At 38.7% G+C, this 10,090-nt stretch overlaps 1 pseudogene; it reads right to left on the reverse strand.

The window, feature by feature from the left end:
- Positions 1–240: 240 nt before the first annotated feature.
- Positions 241–9,786, reverse strand: LOC143876900 (calcium-transporting ATPase 10, plasma membrane-type pseudogene; annotated as a pseudogene).
- Between the last annotated feature and the right edge of the window lie 304 nt (positions 9,787–10,090).

The following is a 10,090-nucleotide window of genomic DNA, read 5'->3' on the forward strand; positions in this document are numbered from 1 at the left end:
GGGGAACTCTCTAAATGAGACCAGGCTTGTCTCCAAATAGGATTCTATAAATGAGGCAAGGCATGCCTTCTATACACACAAAGGATGTACACAAGAGTGCTAGACTACTATCAGACCGAAATGGTCCCCTACTGGCAAGGGGAACAAGTTGGGGAGGCTCTATAAATGAGGCACTGTATGCCCCTTACAAGCTTACTCTCTATAAGACTAGGGGAAACTCTCTAAGATACATGCTCTAAACTACGAGGCTCGTCTCCTATGGGGGACTATTCTAATGAGACGAAAGGTTTTAACGAAATTCCCAAGGAGCTCGATGATCAAAATCTGTACTACAAGAGTAAATCCAATTATCCCCATAAAGAGATGGTTTTTTTAGTGACTCCTGTAAAGACATGCTTTTCATCAGGCTTTCGAGCATTGAATTCATCAAATATCCCAAAAGTTGAAAGTGAGGAGGACACACACTTGGGACAGAGCTTGAAAAATCAAGTTTCTCCATATGATATTTGTAATGAGAGGCTCCCTTCGACCAACTGGAACTCTGTGCATAAGGTGATCTGTTGGTGGTTCAGTAGCCAATGCAAGTGCTCCAAGCGTATCCATGATGAGGTTAACCCAGAGAAATTGCACATACAGAACGCCCCCAATGGACAACCTTTATAAATGAAGTAAAGTTATCATCCAGTATAATAATATCAGAACTTTCTTTTGCAACTTCTGTTCTTGAAATAACCATTGCAAAGCCTATATCTGCCTTATGCAGTGCATAAATATCATTAGTCCCATCTCCAGTTACAGCAACAACATGGCCTCTTTGGCGCAATGCTTGTACCAACAGGAGCTTGTCATTAGGAGAAGACCTTTCCATTACCGATATACTGTCAGCAATTTCTTCTCTTTTGTTAGTGGACAGAGCACGGAATACTTTTCCCTCAATGAGTGCTGGCTCTGTAGCAGTAGCTTCTGAATCAATTATTCCACATTCCAAAGCTATTGCTTCGTTGTCTGAAGATTATCTCCGGTCACCATTCGTATCTTAACACCAGCACTTGTGCACAGTTGTACATCATTTTTGACACCTGGTCGGCAAGGATCCTTTATACTCACAATTGCGAGAAAAACTAGGTCATCCTCTGGTAATGCCCACTGCGATAATTCTTCATCATCTTTTTGGATTGCATTTGGTTCAAAACAGGGGCTGAACTGTGCCTGCCAAACAGGGCTAAACTACGGGTTTAAAATGATGACCAAGGACTGAAACTGGGATGGAACGAGGGCTGACTGATGGGGCGATACCAGGCTGAAACAATGGAAAGAATCATGCTATACAGTGGGGCTGAAGCATGGACAGAATCGTGTTAAACATTGAAGCATGGAAAACATCCTTGAACTAGAAGGAGATAGTGGGGAGGAGGAAAATTTTAGATGTTAAAAAGTTTCACATTCTGCAGGAACAGGGAGAACTGCTGAAATTTGCTGCAAAGACTTCACTCCAATCATGGAGATGCATGAGATAGAAATGTCTAATTCATCTTGAAGGATGAAAAAGACATGCAAGTGATAATATTGATATTCCCTGACCCCATCTTTTATAGCCAACATGATCCTTGAAATTATTACAGCTTTAAAGCAAATTTTTTTTTTAAACACCCAGATCAATGGAGAATAAATAAATAAATAAAATGTAATCCATAGAAGTAATACCACATCCAATTTACATTTGTAACAATGGTTTTTACAAGGAAAATCAGCTAAAAAGGAAAAAGAGTAATCAAGTTGGAATAATAAGCTCATGACTTGTACAATTTTTCCCACAAGTTCAGAGAAGTGAAGGAACTACTGAACCTGTAATGAATTCGCAAAACATTAAAAATGCAACAAAGCATGCTGAAAGTAACTTATGATTTCAAAATTTAACAAAGTGTGTACTGAGGGCAACCAAGTATTATATATTTCATCATTTTTTTTTAATTTTTAGAAAACAACACTTAAAGACAAGGGTTCCAGAAAAGGTAAATCAATAGCTTAGTATCTGCTTCTCATCTCCTTCCAATAACCATGTGACATCAAATGATTAATAAAAGGGAGCAACTAAATTTCAATAAATTTCCACAGACAAACACATGAATATGTATCACTGAATGCTCACCAAGAGGGAATTATCACTGATTATAAGAGACCACTACAAATTCCCGACCAATCCATAACCTCACACAATCAAATGAATATTTGAGAAAATTTGCAATAAATCAAAAGAAAATTTGAGGTGAATTCCAACCTGATCTTCTTCTTTGGATGAATTCCACACCGGAGATCCACAAATACTGCAGATCCTTTAAGATACAACAATTCGAATTCCCTTTGCAAATATACTTAAAAGCTAATGATCAAGAATGAGATTTGCACCTTCAAGAGTTAAATCCATACCAGCCAGAGAATTTTAGATCTAAGATCGGAAGAGAAGAATAGTGGATCTAGGGTTTTAGACATGAAAGGAATATAGATCTGAGATTTGGACCTCGGATCTGAGATTTGGAATTTAGATCTGAGATTTGGAAGGGAGCCGAGAGAGAGATCTAAGAGATTACAAAAGAGACGAGAATTATAGAATTGGTGATGAAGATAGGGGATGTATCCTGATTGAAATCAGGTAAAGCTTGCAAAATCTCTGACAAATCAGCCGGAAACAGAGAATTAGAGAAGAAATAGAGAGAAGAACTAGGGTTTCTAACTTGGATCTAAGGCTTGTGAAAGACAAATGCTAGTTATGAAGAGGTAAAACTAAATTTTCAAAGCAAAACCAACGGATCTGAAGTCTTTGGCAAGTAAAAGAACAAAAATCAGATCTGCACAAGAGAAATTCAGATTTTGGGTTTGAAATGAAGAAAAAGTAATTTGGATGGAGAATATAACAAGGAAAAAGACAAAAACTCTCGGCCGGAGCTCCGGCGGGCTTAACCGGAGAAGCAGATCTGGAAACCCCTTTTTCCAATCTCTCTCTCTGCTTTCTTAAGAGAATGAAACTCTCTCTCTCCTTTTCCGTCTCTCACAACCTCTGATCGGAGGTAAGGTTTCCGACGAATGGTCGGAAGAAAAGATCGGCGGAGGAAGAAAAGAAAACCCAAATTTTCTGCTCTCGTTCTCTCTCTCTGTTTTAAAAAAAAAAACGAAAGATGAACAGTGCCTTCTGTTTTTCTGATTTTTTTTTTTTATATAAAAAGGAGGCTGTTGATAATGGCACTACTATTTTTGATAGGGCGCGCGAATTAATAATCGCACCCTTCCCGCTTTGTCTTATTAGACAAAAGGCAAAACTTCGGCTATTTTACAAAAAGGCACCCCCCTGTGCGGATAAATTGCCCCCCTTCTGCATTTATACAACGACACCGACTCGGTCCGTTCGCAGGGCAAACCAACTCGGATTTCGACGAAATTTTACAGGGACCTATGGGGGACCCTAACCTAGCTTAGGGTGTAATTTGAGACCCTAACCTCGCTGGTTTGGCGAGGTTTCACACCAGCGACACGAACTTGGGTCCGGTCAAAATGGGGTGTCTACAGGATGCTAATAGAATGAGACTGGGCAAGTCTCTTAGACATATAGGTAGGATAGAGAAAAAATGCGAACAAGGAAAAAGAGACCTTGTGCATATTTGGTTTAGGTAAAACACCCAGCCGGGCCGGACAGCTACCTAGCCCTAGGGTGCAACAAATGTGCAACCCAATACCCATAGGGTAAGGGGTATGATGCCAAGCCGAGCAAGGTGTTCTTCCAAAAACCAAGAGACGCACAAAGATGAGGTTTAGAAAGAAAAATGAGATTGTGTGAGACTCCTAAACAAAAAGATAAGCTCCAAGAGAGGTGCTGACGAGACACGGCATGTCTCCTAAGGATGGACTCACTAACGAGACAAAGCTTGTCTCTAAAGGATACAACTTTCTCTGTCTGAGACATAGCCTGTCTCCCTGAGAGGACTCTAGAGAACTCTTTCATTGCCCTTGCAATGAATGGATTTCTAATTTCTAGGGGATACACACCATAAAGACTTGGACAAGTCTTTAAGTAAATGAGAGGAGTGCTACTTGGACTAAGCGAGTCCCCTAAGGATGGGCTTAGGCTAGCGCCTTCATCGCCCTTTCAACGAGAGGGAATTCTAATATCAAAGAATTTTAACAAAATCTATAAGACTGTGTTAGTCTATCAAAAAGAGAAGAAAAGGCTACCAGATAATCACAAATTTTATTCTAAGAATAAATCAAGTGCTAAGCAAAGAAGAATATACAATCTAATAGCAATCATAAAATGATAAATAACACCAATTAGTCCAGACCAACCGCTGGATAGCCTAATAAAGTAAAAACCATATTAAACACTTCAAAACCAACCACAAACCCCAATACGGGGACTCCAATGAAATCAGATGATGCTAAAGTAATCATCTGATATCAAATACACATGATAATATTTCTAATCCCGCCTTGAGATCAGACAGTACTCATGTCGATAATATCGAATAGAGTAGTCATCTGATCTCCTTCTTCCTATTAACAATTTATTTAAATAAAATGAATGAATATAATAAGCTTTGAGATAATCTCACCTGAACAATCCATTTATTACCGTCCTCGAACCTTAACTCAAAGCTTAGTATGAAAGAGAAGTATTAAATTTCCAACATATTATATAAACACATTAAATGATATTTTCAATTTGTACAAATTTTAATACATAACATGGCATCAACTTATCTTTTAATGTCTCGAAAGATCAGTGTCAATGTAAAACTTAAGTTGGGAATGAGACTCTGCTCCTGTCTCTTCTCTGTGATAAGATTTTTGCATATTGGCATTTAACAGGTGCAGAACTTAGTAACGAATGATTTTTATTTATTTTTTCCAGGTGTACAGATGAAAGCACTGAAAGTAATTTTTAATATAGAAGCACAGTAATATCATTATCAAAATTTGACCAGGTAAAAGTTAATCTTCAAATCTAAACCATTGTTGTCCCACTCCCTCGCAAAGAACATCATAAACAAGGTACAATTAAATAATCATATCAAGATTGATTTCTCCTAAGATGCATTCAGGGAACAAATATTGAATTTACATTTTAGAGCGGATATGCAATAAACTAAATTTACAGTAAAAAATAGAGAATCAAACAAGAGTTAGGAAAGATCTGAGCATTCAAAAATTGCAGAAACTACAAGGGAGAAAGCAATCAAGAAACTTAAAGACAAATGCCTATGATCTGAGAAGTAATACAACCATAAAAACTATAATCACAGAAGGAAATGATAGAAAATCCTCACTATCAGATATTTCGCAAGCAAACCAGGTAAAAGTTGTAAAAAACTCAGATCTCAGAAACTTTCACAACAAATCTAATGTAGTAAAAAAAAATCGAACAAACAAAATTCAAATCAGATCTGCTTACAAAGCTGCAAAGGAATAACTAGTTCAGATCCGAGCAACAAACATATGGAAGATTCAAAGGAAAATGAAAAATTAAAGCAGAAGATGAAACCCTAGAAAAAGAAAATTTTGAAATGGAGAAGCAGAAAAACCTTCTAATAGAAAGTGCTTTCACACTGCTTTAATCAAACATCTAGCATACAAAATTCATGTATATGCAGTCACCTGATATGATGCCCTTGTAAGTCGCTCAGAAAATCTCAGCTCCAGCAAAATTAATCGGATCTTTGGTGAAATCGCCGGAGAAATCACCCGGAGAAGATGAAGGTGAGTTAGGATTTCGGATTTCTCTCGCTCTCTGTTTCTCTCCTCTGTTTTCCCCCAAATTTCTCCGTCTATCTCTAAAGATCTAACCGTCCGAAATCTTACTTTTGTTCTTTCTCTCAATCCGATCGAAATCTAAATCACAGAAATCAGATCTAGGTTGTAAGGGATATCAGCCACATTTCCCCCATCTACTCCTGCTTCGGATCACAAGCCCGCAATCCCTCCATATTCTCCTGGAATTCTTTATAAAAAAAACGAACCAGATCCCTCATTCACTCCCTCCAAATCCTCGAAACCCTAGCACGAACGCCAAAGACAATCATAGAGAAGATAATCCGCTTCAATTTCAACATCACGGAATTAAAGATCTGTGAATTCAACAACATATGCCTCTCATAGGCGGAGATCTATGTAGAAAGACGATCTTTCGTCGATTTAACGGCGGCCGGAGAGAGATAGAACGGTTTGATGACGAAGATCAGTAGATCAAGATGAAGAAGAAGAGAAAAAAAATGAAATGCAGAGTAAGAGATAAAGATTTGAATCAAAACCGTAGGTTTTAGGGGAGTTTCTCAGAGAGACAGAGAGGAGAATGCAAGAGAAAAAAAAAAATGGAGGAAGAGATGAAGTGTTAGAGAGGTAGTGGCTGATGGAGATGTGCTCGCCGGAGCACCGGTGAGATGGCCGGAGAAGATGAACGGGAGAGGTAACTTGCGAGATCTGCTTTCTCTCTCAAAACTGAGAGCTTCTCTCTCTAGATTAGGTTAAGAATCTCTTAAAAATGAGCTTAAGTGAGTATTTATAGGAAAAATATGAAGTTGATATTGGCACCAAAATTGATGGGCGCACAAATGCGCGACCCCTCTGGGATAAGGCACCCCCTATACTTGATAACGGCACTAACTCAACTTGTCTTTTTCGAATTTCCTCGTCGGATCTTTCTGGAATTTTGCAGGGATTTTTCTGGGGTCTTAAGGTTTCCAAAAATGTATTCATGGGTACTTAGGATCTTTAGATAACTTGAATTTTCCCTAAAATACAAGGTTTTTAGGGTAAAATGAAAACCTAGTGGGCCTTCCCCTCATTTGCACTACACACACTATTTCGGTCAATTTACTAGGCAAACAAGCTCTGATCTCGATAAAATTTTGCAGGGAATTAGAATAGACCCTAATCCAGCCTAGGGCGAAGTTTGGGACCCTAATGCTGAGATTTGGACGGATTTGGCACGAGCCGGGAAGGTTTAGGGCTTAGTCAAAATGGGGTGTCTACAGGTGCAATATCAGAGAGGATTCTACAAATGAGGCTTGCCTCCAAAGGAGGATTGCCTAACGAGACAGAGTATGTCTCCTAGCACAGGTTCTATTATCTAAAGAAGTTTAGAAGACTACGCTAGTCTATCCAAAGAGAGAAGAAAAAGGTTACCAAGTAAACTCAGATTTCCATTCAATTATTATAAAAACAAATCAAATATCCGCAAAGTAAGATTTACAACTAAAGAGTGCACAACATGTAGCAATCATAAAATGATAAACAACATTAATTAGTCCAGACCAGCCGCTGGATAGCCTAATAAAGTAAAAACAATATCAAACACTTCAAAGCCAACCACAAACCCCAATACGGGGACTCCAATGAAATCAGATGATGCCAAAGTAATCATCTGATTTCCTACACATATAATATTTCTACAAACCGCCTTGAAATCAGACGATATTCGTGTCAAGGACATCGAATAGTGCAAATCATCTGATTTCCTTCTTCAATTAAACAATTTAAAAAAAATAAATAAAAAGAAATGAGTATGATAAGCTTTGAGATAATCTCACCTGAACACCATTTATTACCGTCTTGAGAACCTAACTCAATTGCTTAATATAAGAGAAGTGTTAAATCTTCAATATATTCAATAATATTCCCAATTTGTAAAAATTTTAGTGCGTAATAAGGGTATCAACTTATGTAGATTCAAGTGCGAAAACACTGTGAGCCACAAAACACAAAGACGGGCTCCAAGTAACCTTATTAAAACATCAAACCGATTTAGGCTGATAAAATATGAAGATTAAGACCAATTCCGGACACAAAACCTTGTTGAATCCATTGAGCATTCAAAAGATGAAACACAAAATTATGCCCAATGTTGATAAAACTAACCATTATCAAATTGCCATTAAATCATTTCTCCATAAGAACTTATTATCCAAGAACATCTTCAATCAACAAATGTCATTCGAGCCAAGCAAAGAAATCAAGAGGAAATTAACTAAAGCCCAAAATTTAACAAATTCAGTTGCTTCCTAGAACGACTCTAAATATATCTTTTCAAAAAGAAACACTTGTCTTTCTTCTTTTCTTTTCTTTTTTTTTTTAAATTTATACCCTAATCAGTGATGTACAGACATGGACTCCATTACAAGATTCCACCAGAGAATGAATGATATAAAAACAACACTCATGGAGAAAACCTACTATCCTTTCCTGGTTGAATGAAGATAGATCGACAAAAGCACAGTATCAACATTTTCAAGAGCCTCATTTAGTAATCTAAGAGTATAGGCAAGAATTTTAAGGAGAGAATTACCCAAACTAAAGATCAAATCATGAGAATCAACATAGCATAAAAAGAAATTAAAATAAAAAAAAATTTCTACTTAGATCCCCCTTTCATTCAACACCACATACATCACAAACAACTCGAAATATGTCTGACCCAGCCACATTCAAAGAAATAGAAATCCTACAAGCAATCTTATAAGGATCATCACAAACCTCAGACTACTTTCACATGCAAATTGGATAAAAAGGAAAACGATTACCTGAATATAAAGCTTGCTGAGACGAATTAGATGCAGAGGAAGGTGAGAGTGTTGACCGGCCACAGAGAATTACCAGCACCGGAAAATGGGGTTTGAATCAAGAAACCGATTCGAGTAGGGTACAAGATTACAGAGAAAATGGTTTTAAAGGAGCTGATTGAAGGATACAAATAATTGGATCCAACGAAACCTTGCCGGAGATCGGATGGGGTTGTCGGAGAAAATGGCGGAAAGGTTGGATGTAAAAAAAAAGGGGTAGGTTTGATAAGATGGGTTTGCAGAGATGGGACCAACAAATTGGGATCAAAGGATGGATAAAACAGGGGAGGTCGATGAGGGTATGATAAGGGTGGATAAAGAAGATGGATGAAAGAGGGGGTTTAATGGAGTTGGGTTGCAGAAATGGGATGGAGGCGGAGATGAGGTGGTGGCCGAACGGAGCTCCGGCTGGAGATGGTGCCGGAGACGAAAGCTCTCCAAAATCCCCTTCTTCCTTTTTCTGTTTCTCTCCTCCTTCTCGATCCCTTTTTCTTTTTCTCTTTTTCTTTCTCTCTTCTGAGATCTGAGATCTCAGATCTCAGATCTGAGATTCCTCTGAAATTCCAGCTCAGATCCCCTTTCTTCTCTCTGATATTTCTCAGAATTTTCACCCGAAAAATAGAAATTGGGGGTTGCAATGAGGAAGGTGGGGTAAAAATGGGTTAGGGTTGACAAGATGATGGCGGTGATGGTAGAGGTTGCGAAGGTGGGGGGTGGTCGGAGATCCGGTGGATTGGAGAAGAGGGTTTCAGATTTATGGGGTAGGAAAAATGAAGAAGATGATGATCGGAGGTGGAAGAAGGTAGGAGTGGTGGTAAAGAGGGTGGTTTAATGGAGGTGGCCGGCCGGAGGTGATGCCGGGGAAGAAGATTCCCAAAATCCTTTTCTCCCTCTCTGGTTTTTCTCTTCTCCTTTCTGCTTTTCCGTTTTGAACCAGAAAAAATCCCCCTGCCTTCTCGATTTTTTTTTCTTATAACCTTGAAAAACTATTGATATTGACACCCCACTAATTGATGATCGCACAAAATTTATAAGCGCACAAACCAGCTGCGACAAAAACGGGCTATTTGAACCCCCTTTTATATACAAATGGTATATTTACCTCCTTTTTCCCGGGGACAATCCCCTTTTCAGATGATTCAACCCCCTTTTGGTCCGCATTGCGTACACTGCCCTGGCTCATTCACTGAGCAAACGCGCTTGGATCTCGACGAAATTTTACGGAGACCTAAGGGAGACCTCAAGCTACTCCAGGGTTCAATTTGGGACCCCAGCTCACTGATTTGATGAGGTTTTGCACAATCGGCACGAACTTGGGTTCGGTCAAAATGGGGTGTCTACAGATGCCCCTCTTTGGCAGAGCGTGTGTAACACGCGAATGGCAAAGCTGAACAGACGACACATTTTGACTGACCCGAAAGCAAAGCAAATTTTTGGGTTTTCAGTTTTAAAACGATATTCACAAAGATAAAACTCTACCAACAATA

Source organism: Tasmannia lanceolata, unplaced genomic scaffold (genome assembly GCF_043159265.1).
Source record: "Tasmannia lanceolata isolate RefF3 unplaced genomic scaffold, GAP_Taslan_0.1 ptg000005l, whole genome shotgun sequence".
NCBI classification, from domain to species: Eukaryota; Viridiplantae; Streptophyta; class Magnoliopsida; order Canellales; family Winteraceae; genus Tasmannia; species Tasmannia lanceolata.